Source organism: Lepisosteus oculatus, chromosome 14, assembly GCF_040954835.1.
Source record: "Lepisosteus oculatus isolate fLepOcu1 chromosome 14, fLepOcu1.hap2, whole genome shotgun sequence".
Classification (NCBI taxonomy): Eukaryota; Metazoa; Chordata; class Actinopteri; order Semionotiformes; family Lepisosteidae; genus Lepisosteus; species Lepisosteus oculatus.
The window spans coordinates 5353443-5378290 of NC_090709.1; the positions used below are offsets into that span (position 1 = coordinate 5353443).

Here is a 24848-nt window from a genome sequence, read left to right on the forward strand (position 1 = left end):
TTCAAACTTTCCATTAACTCTTCTACAGAAAGGCCTTTTGATAACACAGTATCGTCTTTTACACTCTTTGGAATGACTTGCACAAATTTTTCTAATAAATCCTCAGACACTTGTTTCTTTCCAAACAACTCCCCATAGAAATCCTCAGCTACAGTCAACATGTCTTCCATACAAGTTTGCAAAACCCCCTCTCGTCCCTTCAATGCTGACATTAGTCCCCTCCCTGCAACCCTTTTCTTGAAAAAGAATCTTGTACATTTTTCACCTTCTTCAAGCTCTTTCACTTTGCTTTGAAACATGATTTTTTTTATCTTTTCTCTAGAGAGATTTAAAAGCTCATTATTTAATTCTTTGATTTCCTCACTGAAGTCCCACCCCTCTTCTAATAACTTAACATACCTCTGCAATCTCTTTTGTAATCCGTTTTCAACCCTTCGTATCCTAGCCTGTTTTCTCCTCCCCATCTCTATGAAGAATGCTTTTGTTCGCTCCTTCACCTCCTCCCACCACTGTGCTCTTGTGCCAAACAGGTCATACAAAGACTGCCATTCCTTATATCTTTCCCTGAACCTGCTCCTCACTTCCTCATCCTCCAGAAGTGAAATATTCAGCTTCCACACACCCCTCCCCACAGTAACAGCCTTTGGAATAGCAAGTGTACATGACAGTAAACAATGGTCAGAGAAAAAAAACAGGGGTTAAGCCTGCAGTTGTGCAAGTAAAATCACGTATCAAAACAAAATCTATACGTGAGGCTTGGGTCCCATTAGACTGTTGCCATGTGAAGCCTGCCCTCCCCTGACTATGAAGTTTGAGGGCATCTTTCAGTTTAAAATCTTTACATACCGTTTGCAATAATATTGATCATTTATCAAATTGGACCTGTCTCTCACCTCTCATTCTGCCTTCTCTTTCTAAAAGGCAATTAAAATCCCCAGCTAAAACCAGTGGTTCTCATCCCAATAAATATTCTCTCAATTCCTGAATTAGGACATATCGGTCATCTGGGCAACTCGGACAATACACATTTAAAAGTTTAAATTTGACATTAATGAAACCCAGATACAACACCAGTGCTCTCCCTGGTTTCACTACGAGGTACTGACGTACCTCTACCATCTTATTTTTAATTAGAACAGCTATACCATCAGATTTATACTCATTGGACCCACTCCAAATTGATGGGCCCAATGTCCACAGTTCTTCCATATCCTTATAGCTGTTTAAGGATATCCATATCCATATTCCATATCCACACTCCTGTAACAACATAATATCAGCATTTACCTTACTCACAAATGATAATATAGTCCTTGCCCTTAACTTGGATCGAATGCTTCTCACATTTATGGACACAATGTTCAGAGCCATACTTAAAGTTAGACCAGGGAAGACTAAAAGCTCTGGCTAGAATCATTCAGTCTGTGCCACCTACTATACAGGCCTTTTTCTTTTTCCATATGCTCTCCTTGCCTCCTCCGCCACCACTCCCACCATCAATAGGATGGTTCTCCACCTGCCCTCCTTGAGTCTCTAGTTCTAAAGCTGGATCAGTAGGATTGGAGAGAACTAATCCCATGGGAGAACCAGCCATCTGAGGACTCTGAAAATGATCTTCCCTCACTTTTCCACTCAGAGTAAGATCACTTTCTAAATCAGATGTCTCAGCAGACCTTTTAGGTCTGCACCCTCTGTTCTGTACATTCCATTTGAACCGCCTTCATACTCTTCAGCTGGGGAAGAAAAAACAACAAACTCACCTTTACTGTCTTCATACATCCCTCTTAAATCCCAGAAACACAGAAACTCCGGGGCGTTTCTGTGAGTCAGTACTGGGTTTCTCTGTTCGAGGTTACAAGCAGAAACAATAAAAGCGCTGAAAGCAGGAAGTTATTTCTGCTCGTAGGCATAAACGTGTAAAAATACATTTTCTGATTCCTAAAACCTAATAAAATCCACATACAGTAAGTCTCCCTTTTGTTCCCAACACACATAACTGAATATAAACCAGTCAAGTTCAGGTACTTTTCTGCTGAATATGAATACACTAGTTCTGGCGCAGCTGTTACAACAAAGATACTTACGAACTATTTTTTTCATACGAGCTATTGCCGTTTTTAAATAGAATCTTTTTTCAATTTGCTAAATCACACGAAACACCAACAACACTCATCGTAAGCATCTGACCAAATACATTCCTGAATTTTAAAAGTATTTAGTATTTATTTTTAACTTGTTTTATTTAAAAAAAAATATACACCTGTTTAACATATTCTTGCCATTTTTGACATATTGTAAGTGGATTGTAACTTCAAATTGATAATTCCTGACCTTTATAACTGTGTATCATTTCTTTTTACCTTGTTTTAAAATGTTTTAATGATTTTTGCATTTTATAGAACTTTTTAATATATTGTGAGCATTTTAGCAAAATTTTTAAATAGGACTATCAATGCTCCTGACTTTTAAACCTGTATTTATCCTGGCATTATTCTCTCCAACTGCAGATGAGGAGGGATGCATTTGATTTTTAAATTAGTTAATTTGGGGGGAAAATGTACATTAATTTCTTTGCACGTATCAACAGTGGGAAACGGCATTTTGGGATGAATTGCAATCTTTACTGCAAGGCCTTCAGACTGATATAGAAATGACGGGAGATTTAAATGAGACGTTTGATAAATCAGACAGGCACAGTACAACATCTAAAATGGCAGAACCCTCTAAAGTACTGAAATATTTTAGGCACATTCATAATCTACAAGATGTTTGGTGGTTACTGTGTCCTGCTATCCTTTCGTATTTTTTAGTGTGCATGAATGTGTCCCACTTCTTTTACTAGTTTTTAAGGAAGATTCTGAAATATCTGATTACGAGATCAAGCCAGAACAAAAAATGATGACAATTAGTAGGAAGAAAGATACAATGTATTGACAATGTAATATGCTTTAAAGGATTAAAAGGAAAATAAATAATTTATCTATGCAAACTAATTCAACTGAACTCCTCTAAACACTATAGCCTGAAGAATTGCCGAAGCACAATGTATCACTTTTATGTGACACTAAGGGAAGAGGAACACAACACTCAAAACCACAAACCACTTATTTTCAACAGCAAAAATATGCTTGAAAATATTTGACAAAAAAAAGAAACCATACTCGCATGGAAACCAATATTTATCTGCTAGGGTAGAATGCAGCAGAGAACAGTAGGGCAGAAGGTTAGTGTAACTCTATAGTGCATCACAGAGGCCGGTCTCTTCCCCTCATTATCCAGGCTGACTTGTTCACAGTGAACTTTCCTCCAGCGATAGTCAGCTGCAATCACTGACATCAGACATGATGTTAATACTCTGATACCACTTTGGCTGATTTGGTTAATGCGTTTTCCTATTAAAACAGGAGATCTTGAGTTCAAATCCCAGTGGTGCCTCTCTTCCTGTCTTGTCTTATAGAATGTATCACTATGGATGATCACGTGCGGCTTGATTTTGTTAAATGCAAGTTTTCATTTTCTTTCTAGAACAACTTGCTTTTCATGAAATTCATACAGCTTGCGAAAGATGAAACACAGATCTTGCTTATCAGTGCAAAACAAATATCACAGGCCGGCAAGAATAAAGTCTTTTTTTTTTACCAAAAGCTTGCAAATGGAGAAAAGGGTTGCACGTGAGTCTCTGGGAGCTGTTAATTGAAAGGTTAGTGGTTCGAGCCCATTTCTCATTATTCTACTTAATTGGATTTCTTAGTAAAACCTTAACCCACTTGATATTTGCAGGAAATGCAGTTGTTTTGTGCGTCGAACTACAAGTAAACAATTGAGTACATTAGTCATTAACACTGGGAATGGCCAATCATGACCAACATTCAAGGAAATCATATTCAGCCATGGACTTTGACCTTCAAATGGCTGCCGGGAGAATTCATTTATACTCTCGTTGCACCCTTAGTTAAAATATTTAAAATTACAACACAGATTTGTTGGACAACTTGAAAAGCAAAAAAGACAGTTGGACAGCATGATTATGTTAGGACTGTACATTTCTATTTTAATATTTGTGTATATTTATCTTAATTTTAATATAGATGTAACCATAAATGCTGTTCTATATATACTGTATATAAAGATTGTTGTATTTTATAATATTTTAGCAGAGGGCACAAGGGGGTCTATTATACCTTGTGAAACATCAAAGACAACTATAATAGAGGCTCATATTTTAATAAAATTTGCTTTAAAACAAAACCAAAATTTGTATGATATAATCCCTCAATATCAACGTTCAGTTGACGGATTTGAAGAAGCAACAGCGAATAGGTGAGTACATTGATTTTGGACCCATGCTTGCATCTGAATAATCTTTCCTCCTGGAAAGAATTAAAAACAGGTCTGTTTTGAGTCTCATTATGATGCTATTCTGTATCTGAAAAAAACACGCAAATTTGTTTCCGATGCATTTTTCAATTTTTTCAGATTTTATCAGTTGAATGCAGTCGATACGTTCAAGTTTTTATATGATAACAGGACCTACACTTAGGGCTCAGTACTGATAACACTGCTGATATTGATGGAGTAGAAATAAGTGATGTATTGGCAGCTTTATCTGAGGCGAGAATTCCTAGAACACCTTCAAAAATGTTAGGATTCAGAGGAAGAAATATTTTTCTATCTCATCCAATCCTATTGCATTAACGAGGCTGAAGTTGGCTGCTTATTCGCCAGCTTCGTTTCGCGTTTTTTGTTCCACCTTAAATGCTGCTGCTGTGATGTTATGCCGCCTTTCGCCTGTAGATGGCTCTCGATAGTAATTTTTAAAAATACTAATCCGAGTGGATTACTGCACATATCCTCAGTAAAGGGTAATATGTAAGTAATGATTATCCAAATTGCATTTTTGTATGAAACACATTTCAGAAAATCGAAAACCAATTTTCAAAACTCACAATAACACAAACTGGCATGTCAGACAACAAGTAAATAAGACAAAGGCAAAACATGAATTCTCAAAGTATCAAAATCTTGCATTTTGCAAGAAATGTTATTATAGCAGTTTACAATGGGACATTTAGAACATGGCATATGAGAATATATGGTTAACGGAGGATGAGCAAAGGGTGATGACACTTTCTGCTTATTGCTATGATCCTCCCTCCTGATTATAAAATCGTCTCACAATTCTGCCACTGAGGTGTGAGACACAATGTAACAGACTCTAAAAAATCCTGAACTTCAGGAAATGTTGCTGTACCATTTTTAAAATATGATCCTCTGAATATGGCATGAGAGAATTCATAGGGAAAAGCTAATTGCTCTTTCTGTTGTGTTGCGATGGCCCCTGTCTAGAAAAAAAAATCTCAGAATTGTGACACAAAGGTGTGAGACACAATGTAACAAATTATGAAAATCATGAAGTATAAGAAAATTTACTGTACCATTTTTTTAATATGACCCTCTAAACATGGCATGCGAGGATTTATAGTCAACAAAATAGCACCCCTTCTGCTGAATTACTTTTTCCCTCCTTCCTTGTTACCAAAACATCTAAGTATTCTGACACTAAAGTAATAGAGACAAAATCACTCATCACGAACATTTGTAATTACAAAACTTCACTGTTGCATTTCTTCGTTGTGACATTCTGAACATGGCAAGTTAAAGTATATAGAAAACCTAGATCAGAACAGGCTAAATGTAATTCATAGTGATTTATATTTTTTTTAATTCTTTCTAAATGAAAAATATGTTTTTCAGTGATTATGACACTTCGGTATTACATAAAATATGCTTCAATGCCAAAATAAATAATAATGGAAAAAATACCCACAGTGGACATTCATAGTTGTGATTATAGGAATTTTATCAGGTGGGTAGCTGTGTCAGCATGCGTAGGCTGCAAAGGAAAAAGTAAAGGATTATTCCATGCTGAAAAGAGAAGAAAGGAAACATAACGTGTTGGCCGTAGAGCCTTCTTCAGGTGTGAGAAAGACAGGGCAGTAAGCAAAGATAATTTTCTTTATCTTTGCTTACTGCAGTTTATCTTTGATGACAACATCAAAGAAGTTAGGAAGTTTTACGGCTAACAGCTCCACATCAACTTCCTTTTATAACTAACCTCATCAGATCCCTCAACTCCCAACTCTTCCAATTTCTCACTTCAGAGAAGGATAAAAAACTCAGTCATCCTCTACAGAGAAAAACCATCAACACCCCTACCACCTCCACCAATCCTAACCTTGTTTTTACTATACCCTCTGACCTTTCCCTTTCACCCCTTTGCATCCTCAGCTAACATATTTTAGAATTACAATAGACTGTATAGTATTTATGTTTAAAATTAAGGTAAATATGTCAAAATATCAAAATCCAACTGCACAGTGCTATCGTAACAATGCTTGTCAAGTTCTCAAACAAACCTGCATTTTATTTTTAAAATCTTTCAGCAGAGGATTCAACTGGAGTATAAATGAAGATTCGACGATACTTTTTCTTGGGTGAATATGGTTTTCTGGGGAGTTGCAATGTTGGGCATTATTGGACATTTCCCGGTGACCCTGACACGTGTTAAACACTCGCATTTCCTGCAAATATTAAAATGGTTATGGTTTCGCTGAGAAATCCAATCGGCTGAAGACAACGTTTACATCGCAAAAGAACCCCGTCCCTGGGTGGACTTGAACTACAAACTCTTCAGTTAATAGTCAAACGCGCTAACCAATTGCACCACAGACACTGACTGGCGGGTCCTTCTCTCGAATCACAAGTTTTCGGTTAAAAAAAAATCTCTTACCGTTTATTTTGCCAGCCGGTAATATTTCTTCTGCACTGATAACCAAGAATTGAATTTCATTTTTCGCAATCTGTGTGAATTTAATCAAAAACAAGTTTTCCAGAAAGGAAATGAACACATGCATTTAACGAAATCAAGCCCTTTGTGATTGCCCGAAACGATACGTTCTGTACTACAAGATAGGAAGAAAGACACGGCTGGGATTTGAATCTCCGTTCTTTTGTTTGATAGAGAAGCGTTTTAACCAACTAGGCTACGGTGACAGGACAACCGTCACCTTTTACAGCCGCTTGGACACACCGCTCAGAGACATCTGCGTTCAGTAAGCGCTGAACCTGCGCTCAGAGCAAATGGCCTCTTTTACATAGCAGCCCCGACACTGAGAAACGAAGAGAACTGGCTTTTATCTGGCATTTTCATGTCCAATGCGTTTGACATCTCCCAAGGGCGACAGAGTTCTTTTGCGACACTATTTCTTCTTCTTTTTTATTTCTGTCCGCTTTGATAAAAAACGAGAAATCGTGCAAGGGAAAAATGTATTTTTTTCATAGAGAAAACATGCACCAGGAAATGTTGTGTTGAGAAGAAGTGATTTAACATGATACGTGACCTAATTTATCGGAGCAAATGCTCACCCAGCAAGGGCTGGAGAGGTTGGAGAGTCTGGTGGATGTGATAAATATACGGTGTTGTGGAAGAAAATAGTCTTTGTTTGAATTCTCAATCAATCGGAATTTCAGTGCGAAACATAAACCCCTTATCTGATTTAAAGAGATTATATTTTAAAACTCATAAAAAATCAGAAAACACATGTTTCTCAATTTTAGACGGAGCGGTGCATTACTAGTAGCGGCGCTGAGCACACTATGGGGGAATTCAGGTCATGTGAAATACCAGCGGTTTAATCAACAACGCGTCTGATTTCGGATCAAAAGATTGTAGGTTCGACTTCTACCTGGCTCGTGTAAATTTTATTCAAGCTCCTCAGTAATAGATGTATATTATGTAATGAACCGCACCTGAAAGCAAACGTTGGGTCTGTTTCCTTTGTTTTCCAGCATGAAATAGCAAATCGTTACAAAAAGCACCTGCTAATGTTTTTTTTTTCAAATTACATTTTCAGGCTTCAGACACTTTTTAATAAAACAAAAGTGTCCGGAAACTCATTAACTTTCAGGTTTGCTTGAACCTGTATTAAAAAAAAGTTATCTGAAACATCCGTGTTTCCATTATCTGATGTAGCTGTCTCTAAAGTTGGACGTGATGTTAAGCAGATGTGAACTGTGCCTTTTCTCTTAAAAAAAACAAAGTTCTTTTTTTCCCCTTCACTCCAATGCTGGAGACTGTAAGCCTGTGTGAGCTCCACACTGCGTGTCCTGTACTGCTCTATTTTGTTTAGATTATCTATGTGGTGTACAGATAGAACTCAACTGCATGGTGTGAATTCCGTGTTCAGGACCAGCAGAACCTGAAAAAGTAACAGCTGACATCGACATGATTTGAACACGCAGCCTCCTGATCTGGCATCAGACACGCTACCATTGGGCCATGAAGTCACGGCTGTCTGTGCCTTTGAATTCCCCAAAGGAGACAAATCAGCTTCACAAAGAAAAATCTGTGAAGAGCGCAGCTCTTCTGAAGAGAGTCTTTGCTTCCCAGACCACATTTTATTCTTCCTGCGCAGCTCTTGTGTAGGTGTTGTTCTCAATTACAGATCCAGGAACACTGATTTTTTTTTCTATTTTTTTAAATTAAGTACCCCATGGTGCAACGTTAGCACGTCTGACTCTAAATCCCCAAGTTCATTTTCAAAGTATATCGGAGTCAACTGATACTGATCAGGATTTGCTGCTACTGAACCCGCAGTCTTCACCTTAAAGTTCAATTCCCCAAGCCTTTTGACCTTATATGTCCATCCCTTCTTGTCAAAACTCGTATTTTCACAGGGTACCCTTCAGAAATCGCAGTATAGAATGAAAAATCTCCAGTAGATCTCGGCCGCTGTTGGTGATTTTCCTTTTAAAATAAATGAATCTCTGGAAATTTTACGGAGTGTATCACTTTCACTGAGACCAAGAAGTGTTAAGCTGTAAATGCGTCTTTGTGGCTCAGTTGTTAACCAAAAGGGTGGTGGTTTGAGCCCTTCCAGGGACGCTATGAGCCTTTTAATGTACACACCCTCCTCACTTCATTTCTCCATGGCCGGTCTTGTATCGCTAACAAATACAGAGCCCGTAGGAGGCAGTAAGCTCGCATATTTTTTTTCTTATAAAATATACTTTATTCCGAAAAAAACACATCTCAAAAAGAAAACATCTCACACATCATCACTCCACATAATTAAAACAACGGCGGAACGGCGGTGATTGTCCGTTATCAATCTTTGCAAAGGTGGGCGGATTTGCGCTATTATGAGAGTCCCTCCAAACCCTACCGCTTGCTGTAAACCATTAATCCCTGTACAGGGTCCATAGGCCTCTCCAGCGCTCCTTTGCCGTGGGGAAACCCCATTTAGCAACGTCGCGCTTCATCCTTCTCCTGAGGTCCGCCAGGATCCTCTCCTCCAGCTCTCACGCTCCCCACTCGATGTTGTGCCGGATGAGATTGTTCCTCGCGTCCCACAGGCCTTTTTTTGTGAGGGACAGCAGCAGCCATATCAGGAACTGCGTCCCTCTGTCCAGTCCGGTAGGTGCCAGCCCCAGCAGAATGTACTGGTAACTGAGCACCGCACCCGTCCCCAGGAGTTGCATGGTATTGTCCATTCTGCCCCACACCGCCTTGGCGAAGGGGCAGCTCCAGAACACGTGCTCCTGAGTCTCCTCGACGAAACACGTGTCCCGGGGGCAATGCGGGTTCCTGGTAAGCGAGTGTCTGTAGAGGACCTCTCTGGTAGCCAGTCTCTTGTGTACGGCCATCCAGTTCAGGTCCTTCAGTTCGTTGTCCAGTGCTTTAGGCTGCGTCCTTTCCCAGACTTGTCTGGGAACTTGCAGCCTTTCGTCGACGACCAGATGCCCCCTCACCTCTTTGTACAGAGCTCTGTGGTTGCTGCAGAGCTCTGGCTGTCTCGTGGCCTCGTACCTCCTGCTCCACTTGACAGCGTGGGTGTAGAAATTTGGTAGCCTCTCTGCCTTGGGCCCAGTGTTTGACCACTGGACCAAGTGCCTCATCGGGATGGAGAGCCACAGCCTGACAAAGTACTGGTACTTGTGGCCGATGGGCTCCCGCAGCGCCCGACAGAAGTTGCAGTAAAAGATGCAGTCGGGTTTCAGGGGGAAATGTGGGACATCTCGACCCCCTTCCTCGACCGGCTGACACATCCGGTTTCTCGTGATGTACTCATACCTGCCGCCCCAGACGAAGTCGAAGATCATCCCTTGCAGCGCTCGTCTGAGTCTAGCCGGCAGCGGGTACACCACCGCCAGGTAAACCAAAGCCGGCAGGACGTCTGCTTTCAACACCATCACTTTCCCTGTGTAGGACAGCGACCGTGTTTTCAACAGACCCAGCTTGGCGTTCACCCTGGCGATCCTCTCGGTCCAGTTGTTGGTCTCATTGTCCCGGCTCTGGAAGGAAACCCCCAGTATTCTGAGGGGCTCCGTGCAGAGCTCGAGACCCTCCGGCGCTGTCGTCCTGTTCTTCCAGGGCCCAAAGAACTTCAGTTTGCTCTTTCGGCGGTTAAGCTTCGACCCCGAGGCTCTGGAGTATTGCTCCATGACCTGCAGGGCCATCCTCAACCCCCTGTCCGACCTCAGGAACAGCGTTGTGTCGTCGGCGTACTGGGAGATCTTCAGGGTTTCCCCCGCGCCTCCCGGTATCTCCAGGCCGTCGATGACGGGGTCCCGTCTCACCGCCTCTGCTAAGGGCTCTGTGAAGAGAACATAGAGAAGGGGTGAAAGGGGGCAGCCCTGTCGTACTCCGGATTCCTGGGGAATGAAATCCCCCAGGTTTCTGTTCATGTTCACTCTGCTGCCCACGTCAGAGTACAGAATCTGAATCCAGCGGCTGAAACTCTCTCCGAAACCGAAGCGTTCCAGCACCCTGAACAGATAGCTGTGGTTCACTCTGTTGAAGGCTTTCTCCTGGTCCAGGCTGACCACCATCATGGGCATGTTCCGGTCCTCGGCCCAGGCGATGGCGTCTCTGGTCAGCTGGAGGTTCCAGCTGACGGATCGCCCCTCCACCCCACACGTCTGGTCGCTGTGGATGATGTGGGGGAGGAGCTCAGGTCAGGAGCTTGGATCTTTACGTCCACGCAGAGCATCGTGATCAGCCTCCAGTTTTTGAGGTCGGCGGCGTCTCTTCCCTTGAAGAGCAGGGAGCCCTCCCTCATGGTGTCTCCGATTTTCCCCCGGCGGAAGATCTCCTGTGCCACTTCCACCAGATCTGCCGCCAGGGTGTCCCAGAAGCAGGTGTAGAATTCCTTGGGGAGTCCGTCCGGCCCCGGCACCTTGCCATTCTCCATGGACAAGAACGCCGCCTTCAGCTCCTCGGCCGTGATCGGACCCTCCAAGTCCTCCCTCACCTCCTCCGGTACTTTTGCCTTCAGCCCCTCCAGAAAAGCATCGCCTGCCTCCACCTCCGTCTGCTTTTCTGAAAAGAGCTCCGTGTAGAAAGCGGTGGCCGCTTCTACTTTGTCGCTCTCGTCCAGCACTTCCTCTCCATCTCCCCGTCTCAGGCTGTGGATCACCTTCTTTTTCTGGGCTCCCCGGACCTGGTTGAAGAAATAGGAGGAACAGGTTTCATTATTTTCATAATGCTCCCTTTGTGCCTTGACCAGGAAAGCCTTGGCTTTCTCGGTGTGCAGTTTGTGGAGCCTCTCCTTCAGGTCCCGTGCCCGGGCTGAATTAAAGGCTCCTCCCCCATTAGCCGAGCTGTACTCCTCCTCGAGTTGCCTCTGGAGACGTGCAGCTTCCTTCCTCTCCCTGGCCGCCTTCCGTCTGCAGTACGTCTGCGCCAGGGTTCGGGTCCTGTCCTTCACCGACTCCCACCATTCCACCACGGAGCTGTAGCCGTCTCTCAGATCAACCCAGCTCGCGTAGTCTTTCCGGAACAGTGCCCTGAAGTCGTCTTCCTCCAGTATCTCCCAGTTCAGCTTCCAGTACCCACGACCGAATGCCGGCAGGCTGGTGTTAGCCACCACCGTCAAGCGACCGTGGTCGGAATACCACGCCGGGGACACCGTCGCCGACTCCAGGGAGCAGGTCGTGTGCAGGAAGATGTAGTCCAGGCGGCTGCACACTCCCCGGGAGTTTTTCCAGGTCGTTCCGGCGTCGTTAGGGCGGCACCGTCTGAAGCCGTCTACCAGGGAGAACTGCTTGAGTAGCGACTCCAGCTCTGGCGAGCTAGCGTTGCTCCCCTTCTCCCGGTCGACGTTGAAGTCCCCGCCGAGCACCATCTGTCTGTTGGTGGTGCAGCAGCTGGCCAGGTCAGCAAACACTTCCTTCAGGATAGAGGGTTCTGTTGGAGCATAGACGTTAATTGCTCTCAACTTCTGCCCCCTCCAGTCGATGTCTGCGACCAGGATCTGGCCCTGCACCACCGAGAAGGAGGAAACCAGCGTCATCTCTGGGTTTCCGAGGAGAATTCCCACTCCGGAAGAGTGGAACCCTCCTACGCTCCAGCATGATTCTCCCTTCGTCCATTCCCTGGTGAATGTCAGCTTGTCGCTTTCATCCTTCAGGTGGACCTCCTGTAAGAAACAAACTGAGAAAGACTTTGAGGCCAGATCATGAAAGACTCCCCGTCTTTTCACCGGGTCTCTCAGCTCTCTCACGTTAGTTGTTAGGAAGGTTAGTTTCACAGTCATGGTTAAACTAGTGAAAGTTAAACCTCCTCTCTGTACTTACAGTTGAAACTTGGGAGTCTACATCTGGGCACTGTTTAGCCTAGATGTAACTCCTCTCGTTCGGGTCCTGGGGGGAATATGCTAGGCTCCCTCCAGGTTTCGCTGGGGACTGAAATGTAAACATGCTGGACAGGTCCAGCCCTACCATCAGTCCGGGCTCCAGGGCGGCTTCGAAATAATCCTCGTCGTCCTCAAGGATACTCTCCGCCACCGCTTCGGGAGGGCTCCTTTCTTCCCTTTCTCCGGGAGTTTCGGGGGCCTCCAGTTTCTCCTGGGCCTCGGGGGAAGGGGGCTCTAATTTCTGGGCTGCCTCTTCCTGTTGTTCCTGGGCCTCGGGGGAGGGGGTTCCAACTTCCTGTGATGCCTCTTCCTGTTGTTCCTGGGCCTCGGGGGAGGGGGTTCCAACTTCCTGTGATGCCTCTTCCTGTTGTCCCTGGGCCTTGGGGGAGGGGGTTACCTCTTCCCACCTGAAGAAGGCTCCACGGCCGAAACGTTGTGTTCTCTTTCTTCTTTTTTTCAGCATGGAATAAACCTATTACTTGTTCCTTTGCTTACCTCTTCCTGGGCTGCCTCCTCCTTTTGTCCGTGGGACTCGGGGGAGGGGGGTTCCGTTTCCTGGGGAGCCTCCTCCGGTTGTTCCTGGGCCTCGAGGGAAGAAAGTTCCATTTCCTCTAGGACGAGGAAACGGTTTTCCCTTACCACTCTTTTTTTCTGTCCTTCCCGAAAGTGGGTCCACCCTGGGTCTCTTCTCCCGCTATCGCTTTCCCTTTTTGCTGGGAGTTTTCCAGGACCCTTCCTCCGGTCGGCCATCTTGTCCCTCTTCCTGGCGGCCATCTTGTGGCACCAATGCGGCTGGGGGTGAGGCTTCAGCAGTTTCGGTTCTCAGCGGGGGAGGTGCGGGTTCTTTGTTCTCAGCCCTCTCCCTTTGTCTGTAGACCGGTTTCTGCCTGCCGGCTTCCACCACCTGTGCATTGGCGAAGGAGGTGTCCCTCGGCGCCGCATCCGTCGCACTTTTTGGCTGCCCGGCAGGTTTTGGCCAGGTGCCCGTCCTCATTGCAGTTGTCACATGTGTTTGTCTTGTGGCCGGACTGTCTGCACTTGCTGCAAAAATCCGTCATCTTGGGGTAGTAGAGGTACCCCCTGTCGGCTCCGATGTTGAAGCGAGCCGGGGGGTGCTGGAAACCGTCAACGCCCTCTGGGTCCTCCTTCAGGAGGACTCGGTACTGGCATTTGCCGTACCAGACACCTTTGTCCCTGACCTCTGTCGGTTTTCCCACCACCGTTACATACCACCCTAGGTACGCTGTTACCCGTTCCGCTGGTACGTAGGGATTGTATGTGCAAACCGTGATGGTCCTCTGATTCGTCTTCCTCATCGGCTCCGGCCTGTAATCAGAGAAACCAGGGTGCTTACCTTTCTCCCTGATCAGTCTCGTTGCCTTTTCGTACGATGCGTCCGTAGCCATGTAGGCCTCCATATCTCTCTGCCTTGTTGTCCTGGAGGCAGTAGAGATCTCCGGCAACCAACTGCAAGATCCCTCGCAGGAAGGTCATAAAGAAGGCCTTTGCAGTCGGCATCGGCTCCGTCTTCTTTGTCCAGTGGAACCGGATCAATGTCCTCTTGTCTGCCATCTCTGAGGGAGAAAAAAAAAGGAGGGAAAGAGAGAGAGCAAAGGGAGCAGCGAGGGAGCCCTGGCCTTTGTCCTTGTGGGCAAAGCCCAGCTAAGTGCAGGCGCAGGAGGAGAGAGAGAGAGGAGAGCGGAAAGTGCTTCCGGGTCTCAAGGAAGAAAGCAAGCACCGCGGGCAGGCCACGTCTACCTGCTCCCAGCCAAGAGGCCAAGGAGGCAGAGAGCGAGAGAGCGAGAGAGCGAGAGAGCGAGAGAGAGAGGGAGCGGATAGCGCTTCCGAGTCTCAAGGTGGAAAGCAAACACCGCGAGCAGGCCACGTGTACCTGCTCCCAGCCAAGAGGCCAAGGAGGCAGAGAGAGAGAGAGCGAGAGAGAGAGGGAGCTGATAGCGCTTCCGAGTCTCAAGGTGGAAAGCAAGCACCGCGAGCAGGCCACGTGTACCTGCTCCCAGCCAAGAGGCCAAGGAGGCAGAGAGAAAGAGAGTGAGAGAGAGAGGGAGCGGATAGCGCTTCCGAGTCTCGAGGTGGAAAGCAAGCACCGCGGGCAGGCCACGTGTACCTACTCCCAGCCAAGAGGCCAAGGAGGCAGAGAGAGAGGGAGAGAGAGAGAGAGCGAGAGAGAGAGGGAGCGGATAGCCACGTGTACCTACTCCCAGCCAAGAGGCCAAGGAGGCAGAGAGAGAGGAAGAGAGAGAGGGAGCGGATAGCGAGAGAGAGAGGGAGCGGATAGCGCTTCCGATAGCGGATAGCGCAGGCCACGTGTACCCACTTCCAGCCAAGAGGCCAAGGAGGCGGAGCAAGAGAAAGGGGGAGGGGAGAGGAGAGGAGAGAGCAGAGAGAGAGAACGTTACTGCTGGATCCCAACCAGCTCAGCTGCTGCTTGGCCTTAACCCCCTAGGCTCAACCTAGAGCGATACCAGCTCAAGCACTCTTCAGAATCTTCGATCGCCTTCTAGACCTTTGGAAAGACAAGAACTGCGGGCATGCCACTTGAACTTGATCTTAGCCAAAAGGCAGAGAAGGCATAGGTTTCTATACGGCATTCCTGAACTCTTTGCACTAATGAGCCCTTTTTCCTGTCTCGCCGCTACGCATATGGGTCTTTTTCCGCTCTCCTACTCCCCATGGTTAGTCCCTTTGGATGTCCGTGACAGGTGCCCCTTTGGAATAGTTTTCAGAAAATGTGAGAAAAGGAAAGTTATGTACAGTAAGCTCTCACACACAGCTCTCAAACACAGCATTAGAGATTGGAATCTGATTGTAAAAAAAACTGCCCGTCTCCCCGGCATTTAACGTTGCTGTTGTTTTTATTTTACATATTGTTAGCATTTTAATGAATTGTTAAAAGATTTATACACAAATCGCTAAATACGAAACGTAAAAAACCCAACTGTATGCAATTGACCATTCATATTCCTGAATTTTAAATCCCTGTGTTTATCTGTGTCCAAGTGCCTGGTGCAGCTATTTTGAAAGCATACCTCAAGGAGGACTTTACACGCAGTCTGGGGTATTTAGCTTGTACTGTGTGCCCTGTTTGCCTTTGTAAGCATTTGTTTAAAAAATAAGTTCACAATACGATAAAAACAGAGAAAGCACAAACTTAATAATATAACGATTCAAAATCAAAACCAAATCATATGAAGAAAAATCATATGACCAAATCATAAAGAAAAAGAGTCAATTTCCGCCTGCACTGATATTCCTTCAAATGTTTTAGAAGAACTCTTGACGTTAATAGAGTAGAAGCCTGCATTTCTTCTACTAAACGACACTATGGGGAGTGAGTATTTTGATGTCGAACTGGGATTTAAATAAAGAGGAACACTACACTACATTGGGCTACGCGTGTGACAAAACGTTTATTTTAGACCTCTCGATAGCTCAGTTGCTAGCTCTTAAAACTGTAGAAAAAACAGCGAGTATGTCTTATGTCCCTGGTCTGAATCCAGTTTGAAGGATGGTGTTTTCTTGTTCCTTAATCAAAAAGTGAAAATTGCGAATTTGTCTTTCACTTTGACGTTCACCCGAAAGCTCAGTATACAAAGAAGTAGAGGCTCCTGTTCTGAATAATTCCGCTCTGAGACACCTGCGTTAAGTTAGCGCTGAGTCGGCTGGCTGAGCATGTTGCCTCCTTTACATTCAATAGGAGCCCCGACACTAAGAGAAACGTACAGAAATGGGTTTTATCGGGAACTTTTCATGTCCAATGCACTTGACATCTCCCACGGGCGACAAAGTTCATTTAGGACACCTTTCTTTCTTTCTTCTTTCAGCAGGAGTACAATAATGGCAACAACATGTTTGGAGTTCGGCATTTCATTTAGTCTGCCGAAACATCGTATCGGAATGAACTACCTGAGATAAAAGAGTAATTGCGGCTTCGGATCGTTTTTACAGAGCATTGCGTTGTTCTGTTCATGCTGACTACACGCTTTAGATATGTCATTTACTGCAAGCGTTGCTTTTCCAGGTTTTTCTGAAATTCCTCGCATTTGAGCCAGCACTAAAATATTTCATTCCCGTCGCTGAATACATCGTGGAAACGGTATTTGCAACGGAATGCTGTCACACATGAAACCTTTTTGTTATTCGGTTCTGAAGTTTGAAAATGAAAATAAAACGGGGGTCACCTCATAGGCTTGAAAGAAGTCCAAGCAGCATAAAAACCCGTGAATTCTCACAAATTGCATTGTGCTGCACCTTTCTTCTGCTGCTGTTATAAATCAGCCTTAAACATTTGAATGCATACCTTACTGCTGCTAATCACATTCACATGTTTATGAAGCTTTTTTCTGTCCGTTATGTTTTTGCTAAGCAGTTTCTCCGTTTTCCTCGTACTGTGATTGTCAGCGAGCACAACAAGACTGAAACAGTGTAAAAGCAGGCAAAAAAGACAGGGTAAAACGCCTGACTGTCGGGAGTGGGATTTGAACCCCTGCCTCTATTTGAAGAGTGAAACACAAAGCTTAACAGACACGAAGCTGTGAATAAGCTGTTTTAAACCGCTCGACTATCCTGAAAAAATGTGTGCTGATTGCACCAGTCGCATCCGATTTTCTGTAACTTTAGGATGATTGATACGACTGGACAAACACAATTTGTGGCGTTTAGCATGACATGGAAAACGGTACCAGAGCATTCGGGTCCGGACTACCAGACTCAGAAACAGTTTTTACCCCCGCACTATCAAACTATTAAACTCCCAGCCTCTCTCACTCTCTCCTCACCTCTCACCTATGATCTGAACCTCACGGTGCCTTCTTTCTTACCAAAAACCCAAACACACATTGAAAATCTACCTCTACCATACATGTCAAAAGCTCACTCCCCATCATTTCTATCCCTTTATTTCATTCTTTTGATGCATGTTTTTGCACATAACCTGTTACCTTTTTGTTGTTTTGCACGCTGCCTGTTGTTTTTTGCACATCGGCTGTTGTCTCTGTCTTTCGTTTGTTATACAATTGTATTGTTGTTGTGTTGTTGTGTTTTCTTCTTTGTACTACTTATGTCCGAGAGCTTGCTAAATAGCATTTCGTTATACCATATACCTGTGTATGAGTATAATGACAATAAACTTGAACTTGAACTTTAAACTTGAACTTGAACTTGACATAGTCTTGCAGGCAGTATATTATTTTATCGTTTACTCGTTTAAAAAAACACGGTCTTCTCGTTTCTAAGTCAGATTTTTAGTGCTTTCGAACGTTCCTTCCAACCTGGACTGACAGCTCACCCGATCTGTTTGTGATCAGACCATGGAGTCGGGGGCTGTACAAAGCGCACGTTCCTTCCCAATGCTGAGGCGATCATTCAGAAGATGGGTGTGAAGAGAAACAAGCTTTGTCGACTAAAAAACAAGGCAGGATATGCAAGAATACTAATCACTGGCGACAGTTATGTTCTCTTACTATTGAGATCCCTACATTGTGAGTTTTTTTAAGACTTTGAAACTAAAGGAAAGCGGTGACAAATGAAACAGGCACGGGTGGGGTTTGAACCCACGCTCTTCGGTTTACAAGACCGACGCCTTACCACTTGGCCACCGCGCCTACTTGTAAGTATGGGAATAAGGTTGTTCAAATTATTTTTTTTCTGAATCTGGTTTACATCGCCAAATGTAAACCGGAGGCAGCAACAACAATAAAAGGGATACTTGTCCTTAAACTCGGACGTGATGTTCTGCAGACATGTGCACAATGTCCTGTTTTCTTGCAGTGTAGACATTTTGCTGTTCACGCTCCGCATTCATCTGCTTTGTGCGTTGTTAGTCCGCACCTGTAACATGTAATGTCAGCCGTCCCCTGTTCTTCTATTTCTCTAGCATGACTGTGTCCTGCTGCTCGGCTTTTGATTGTAAATTTTGAACGAGCGCCCCGTTCAGTGTCACTTTGTCACTGTGGTCAGAAAGCATTCTTGATTCTGCTTGAGCTGCTTCATGAATTCTAGCGACTGTAAGAGCTCTTTCTAGTGTCAGCCCTTCCTCCTGCAGCAATTTATAGTCTCTTATGTGCACATTTTTCCACAAGTTGATCTCTTAACATGTCAGTTTCCAATACTCCAAAGTCACAAGATTTAGCCAGTTCTCTTAGTGCAGTCACAAAAGCATCAACAGATTCGTCCTGAGACTAAGTTCTCTGCCTAAATTTATGCCGTTCTAAAACCACTTTTCTCCGCGATGTAAAGGAAGCGTCTAAGACAGCTACAGTCTTTTTCTCCAGGGAGGTTGGCAAAAATCCGCTGCACGGGAGCCCCGATACAGTGCAGTAATGTAGCACGTCTCACAGCATCCTGAGCTTCTGTAGATCCACTGGCTATTTAAAAAAAAATCTGTACGACTCCATCCATATCTTGTATTCCGTATACAAATCCGGAGCTCCGAGGTTCAGTGGAAGCGGTGGAAAAAGCTGGGCATAAGCAAAGCTTCTCGGCGCGGCTGCCATATCTTCCATGGCGCTAGCTAAACGAAAAGTCCTAAAATTCAAAAGTTCGTTTCTACCAGCAAGAGAACTAAAATCTGCAGTGTTCTGCCCGCTTTGAGTCCGTCAAGCACTCATCTCTCGTTGCAATAAATGTTTTGTATCTTAATAAAAATACGTTTTTATATTATTTTAACTATTTTGTTAACTACACAGATCATGCCCTTACACCATATATTCCCGCCTTCTACTCTCTCGTTCTGTTGTCTCGCGATGTCTACTCACTATACTACATTTAGCATGACTTCTTGTTGCAGTTGAGCTCAAAACTGGAGATGATCTCCATATTCTACTGCTGTAACAAGTCCGAAACATAGGACACAGTACACACTTTTTAAGTGAAGTCAGGTTGTTAAAAAATTAAACCAGCGACCTGTCACAGAAACGTACCCCAGTCTCCCGCGCAACAAGCGGGGGTACTCAGCACTATACTAACGAGGAGCACTTGTCTGCAGCTGAGCGTCAGCTCTGTTTACTGTCAGCAGTCATTGCCTCATTTCCAAAGACTTTTTCACCTGCTCTCAGCTTTTCAAGACAGTCATAAACGCTCAAGAAGTAATTAATGTCAGTTGGAAGTCTGTTTCTGTTGTCTCAGCTCTTGATAAAGAAAAGCCGTGCGTGGGAGACTCCCTCTCTGAAGAAGTTTGCCGTCACCCTGCGAGGGAGAAGAGCCATCAATCACAGAGGCAACCAGTGAGACAGTTAACATTAAACACGTGAAATGCTAGATGTTGTGATTTTTTTCCCGCTTAAGGCTTCTATCGTTTCTAATCTAACGAGAAAGACCTCTTTATTAGAAGTGAGATTTTAACAAACGTCTCCAGGGTTAACTGCGACCTGAACGCAACGCCTAAGACCACCAGCCATCTTGCCTGTGGTACTTAGAGCAGCGCTCAATAAAAATGATCAGAACCCGAAAGCGCTTCTTATGCGGATCAGTATATTCCGATTCCACTGGTTCTGCAGAAGAAATAAGAAAAGCCGAACTCAAAGCACTGTGTTGCCATTACGGGTACTCTGCAGCTGCTTTAAGATCTACTCACACCGTGTTGCCATTAAGGCTACCTAGTTAAAAAAAAAAACTTATCGTCACCTTTTTGAACGTGATTATTAGACACCCGTTAAATCTCCACCGAGGTTTCTTGAGAGATTTTCAGTGAGCGAGTATTAAAAAACTACTTCGCTTCCAACCTCTGCTGTCACTGTAAACTCGGACGTGATGTTCTGCAGATGTGCAGTGTGCCTTTCCTCTTGTCGTATTCAAGAGTACTCACTGTGTGAGCTCCTCACTGCGTGTTCCGTACTCTACTGTGATTTAATTTAGATGATTACGTGGAGTAGAGTGACAAGATTTACTTGAACACTTTCGGTTTGTGAAATGAAACACTAAATACACTACTGTAAATACAAGTAATGGACATTTAAAATAACCAAGTACAGCTAGAAGAGTGAAAGATAAAAGACTATTAAGAACGACATTCACAATAGACTTAAGAACAGCACAACTGCCCGAACAGGGACTTGAACCCTGGACCCTCAAATTAAAAGTCTGATGCTCTACCGACTGAGCTATCCGGGCTCTGAAAGAAAATAGACACTGTCGGGAGCCTCGCAAGTCACATGTCTCTTGTTCCGAAGAGCAGTCATACCTGACCCGTCTGGAATGACCACTGACAGACTTTATCATGAAGCGACGGCACCACTCCCAGTAGAATGAGTGAAAAATACAGCATGACATGGGTAGTTAAGGGGCTCTCACAATCCATCTTTCCTCACATTCCTGATTTTTTTCAATAGCATTTTGACTTTTTTTCACATTCAGATTTTTTTCTCATTTAATAAAATCTTTTAATCAACAACATTAAAAAGAAAACAAATGGAACATTTTTTGGAACAATAATTAAAAAAAAACTTTCAATGCCTTGGTTGTATACGTGTGCACACCCTTTATAAAGGGAGTTGCAACAGTGCTGAAATTTAAAGAGCATTTCTGTAGAGAAAACAGCCTTGATGTTAAGCTTAGGGAGCCTGTCTTTTCGAAATTCTATTTCTTGACACCTTGCACAGCCTCCCGACAGGCTAACAAATATTTGTTGGAGAAATTGGCTCACACACCGGAAGACACTAACGTTTATTTACGTTAGAGTATGTGAATAACAGTTTAACCGAAAAAGTTTGTCATTGTGATTTTGTTAAAATTCAATAAATCGTCTATCAACAGTTAGAATTTATTAAGAAATTGTTTTATTTCATAAACTATAAGACAATTCAGAGAGTTTATAGGTCATATCCGTCGCTTATGTTCTTTTAACTCTAGAGTTCAGGATCCAAACCCAGCTGCGGACGATTGTGTTTCTTGAATCTTTTGAATCATCAAAAGTCGATGTGTAGTCCTTCAGTACTTTCTCGAGTTGTGCCATGGATATTTTATACGTTCAATACTTGTCATGCTCTTTTGCATTTTCCTTAACAAACGGAAAAAGTTCAAAAGTTATGGCAGTGTTTCACATCTACACGAAAGCACTTGTAACAGTACAGGACACGCAGTGAAGAGTTCGTGAAGCTTTCAGTTTAGTGCAGAGTTTAGAAGGAGGATTCACTCGCTGAATGATCTCTCAAGAAATCCTGGGTGAGATTCAACAGGTGTTTTCTGCAACAGCCATGACAAGTGTGAAGCAATCTCAGGATTTCCTGAATTTGAACTAAATTATTAGTTCAAATAATTTAGGATTTAACAGAACTAAATGAGGTACATTTAAAACAGCAGCGCAACTCTGCAGCACGTCGAGTGTGCCTGCATTTAATTGTGTAAACCTGGCTCTCTCTGAACACAAGCAAAGAGTTCTCACTCAACAGAAGATTGCGATGTGAGTACTGTAATATAAAGCACCTGGAGATGCCAGGGATTGAACCCGGGACCTCATACATGCGAAGCATGCGCTCTACCACTGAGCTACATCCCCGATGGCAAAGGTAATGGAACAGACTTGTCCAGATGCTCACTGATCACAATCCACCACTCACGAAGAATGCCTGCAGTTTCCAACTTGTGCGTTTCCTCTACTACAGAGTAAATGCATGGGAATGAAGAAATAAGGAAGGAAAAATAATCGCATTGAAGCTTCAAGAGACTGGGCACAAATTAATCTATTATTTTTGTATCCAGTCACACGTGCGACGGTGGTTTATTCCCAGATGCGGGAGTGCTTTTTTCTACCTCCTTACTCGACTGTCTTTCAATTCTGTTTTATTTGAAAGCTTTTTGCATCTTTTAAGTGCTCTTGATTAAACTATGCATAGAAAAACAGCACTACTGATTATTTTCATGGGCCGATGCACACTTGTTCTGTACAACTCGAGTGATAAAGCCCTGTCTGCAAATATTATAGAAGAACATAAAAGGGTGAAACAACGCCCCAACCACAGGAATGGTAACAGGCAGGATCGTGTTCTTATTTGATAAGTCCTTTTGAGATGTCTTGTCAATGCACACAGGCGTTAGAGCTGAATAATTTACTTTTAGTGGTGTTTTTAAACAAAGATGGAACATGTTATTTCTATACCAGGAAGAAAGGAGCAGACTTTAAGAGGCAAAAACGACACCTTATCAAAACTAATATCAATTAAAATGACATCACAACAAAAGAGTGGAGCCTTGAGTGAATAAAATTAGTTTTCATTGGACGTATGTGTCTCTATAACTTTGTTGGTGAGAGAGAGGATTGTGATAATTTGCAGGTGCTTCTCGGAAGTGCGTTGGTGGTACAAGCGCCTTCCAAATAATTGAGTGGGGTTTGAATCTGCCAGTACAAACCCAAATCTTTTCAAGATAATTTGTGGTCCGCTAACACATCTTTTGAAACACTACAACAGGTAACACCCCTTGTGAAACATCATGAACATCTGTTAAAGCCTGAGTTTTACATACTCTAATGTAAATAAACGTTAGTGTCTTCCGGTGTGTGAGCCAATTTCTACAAAAAATATTCGTTAGTCTGTCGGGAGGCTGTGCAAGGTGTTAAGAAATAGAATTTCTAAAAGACAGGCTCCCTAAGCTTACCATCAAGGCAGAAAAAATGCTGTTTTCTCTACAGAAATGCTCTTTAAATTTCAGCACTGTTGCAACTCCCTTTATAAAGGGTGTGCACACGTATACAACCAAGGCATTGAAAGTTTTTTTTTAATTATTGTTCCAAAAAATGTTCCATTTGTTTTCTTTTTAATGTTGTTGATTAAAAGATTTTATTAAATGAGAAAAAAATCTGAATGTGAAAAAAAGTCAAAATGCTATTGAAAAAAATCAGGAATGTGAGGAAAGATGGATTGTGAGAGCCCCTTAACTACCCATGTCATGCTGTATTTTTCACTCATTCTACTGGGAGTGGTGCCGTCGCTTCATGATAAAGTCTGTCAGTGGTCATTCCAGACGGGTCAGGTATGACTGCTCTTCGGAACAAGAGACATGTGACTTGCGAGGCTCCCGACAGTGTCTATTTTCTTTCAGAGCCCGGATAGCTCAGTCGGTAGAGCATCAGACTTTTAATTTGAGGGTCCAGGGTTCAAGTCCCTGTTCGGGCAGTTGTGCTGTTCTTAAGTCTATTGTGAATGTCGTTCTTAATAGTCTTTTATCTTTCACTCTTCTAGCTGTACTTGGTTATTTTAAATGTCCATTACTTGTATTTACAGTAGTGTATTTAGTGTTTCATTTCACAAACCGAAAGTGTTCAAGTAAATCTTGTCACTCTACTCCACGTAATCATCTAAATTAAATCACAGTAGAGTACGGAACACGCAGTGAGGAGCTCACACAGTGAGTACTCTTGAATACGACAAGAGGAAAGGCACACTGCACATCTGCAGAACATCACGTCCGAGTTTACAGTGACAGCAGAGGTTGGAAGCGAAGTAGTTTTTTAATACTCGCTCACTGAAAATCTCTCAAGAAACCTCGGTGGAGATTTAACGGGTGTCTAATAATCACGTTCAAAAAGGTGACGATAAGTTTTTTTTTTAACTAGGTAGCCTTAATGGCAACACGGTGTGAGTAGATCTTAAAGCAGCTGCAGAGTACCCGTAATGGCAACACAGTGCTTTGAGTTCGGCTTTTCTTATTTCTTCTGCAGAACCAGTGGAATCGGAATATACTGATCCGCATAAGAAGCGCTTTCGGGTTCTGATCATTTTTATTGAGCGCTGCTCTAAGTACCACAGGCAAGATGGCTGGTGGTCTTAGGCGTTGCGTTCAGGTCGCAGTTAACCCTGGAGACGTTTGTTAAAATCTCACTTCTAATAAAGAGGTCTTTCTCGTTAGATTAGAAACGATAGAAGCCTTAAGCGGGAAAAAAATCACAACATCTAGCATTTCACGTGTTTAATGTTAACTGTCTCACTGGTTGCCTCTGTGATTGATGGCTCTTCTCCCTCGCAGGGTGACGGCAAACTTCTTCAGAGAGGGAGTCTCCCACGCACGGCTTTTCTTTATCAAGAGCTGAGACAACAGAAACAGACTTCCAACTGACATTAATTACTTCTTGAGCGTTTATGACTGTCTTGAAAAGCTGAGAGCAGGTGAAAAAGTCTTTGGAAATGAGGCAATGACTGCTGA

At 43.7% G+C, this 24848-nt stretch overlaps 4 non-coding genes and 1 pseudogene across 4 annotated transcripts; 1 reads left to right on the forward strand and 4 right to left on the reverse strand.

The window, feature by feature from the left end:
* The window catches only part of LOC102695046 (zinc finger protein 721-like), a 1154024-nt pseudogene that overhangs the window by 1012536 nt on the left and 116640 nt on the right, over positions 1-24848 (reverse strand).
* trnat-ugu (transfer RNA threonine (anticodon UGU)) lies at positions 18245-18316 on the reverse strand. Its single transcript has one exon. It is a non-coding gene; the product is annotated as a tRNA-Thr (tRNA).
* On the reverse strand, positions 20750-20822 carry trnak-uuu (transfer RNA lysine (anticodon UUU)). Its single transcript has one exon. It is a non-coding gene; the product is annotated as a tRNA-Lys (tRNA).
* trnaa-cgc (transfer RNA alanine (anticodon CGC)) lies at positions 22135-22206 on the reverse strand. The gene has a single exon. It is a non-coding gene; the product is annotated as a tRNA-Ala (tRNA).
* Positions 23749-23821, forward strand: trnak-uuu (transfer RNA lysine (anticodon UUU)). The gene has a single exon. It is a non-coding gene; the product is annotated as a tRNA-Lys (tRNA).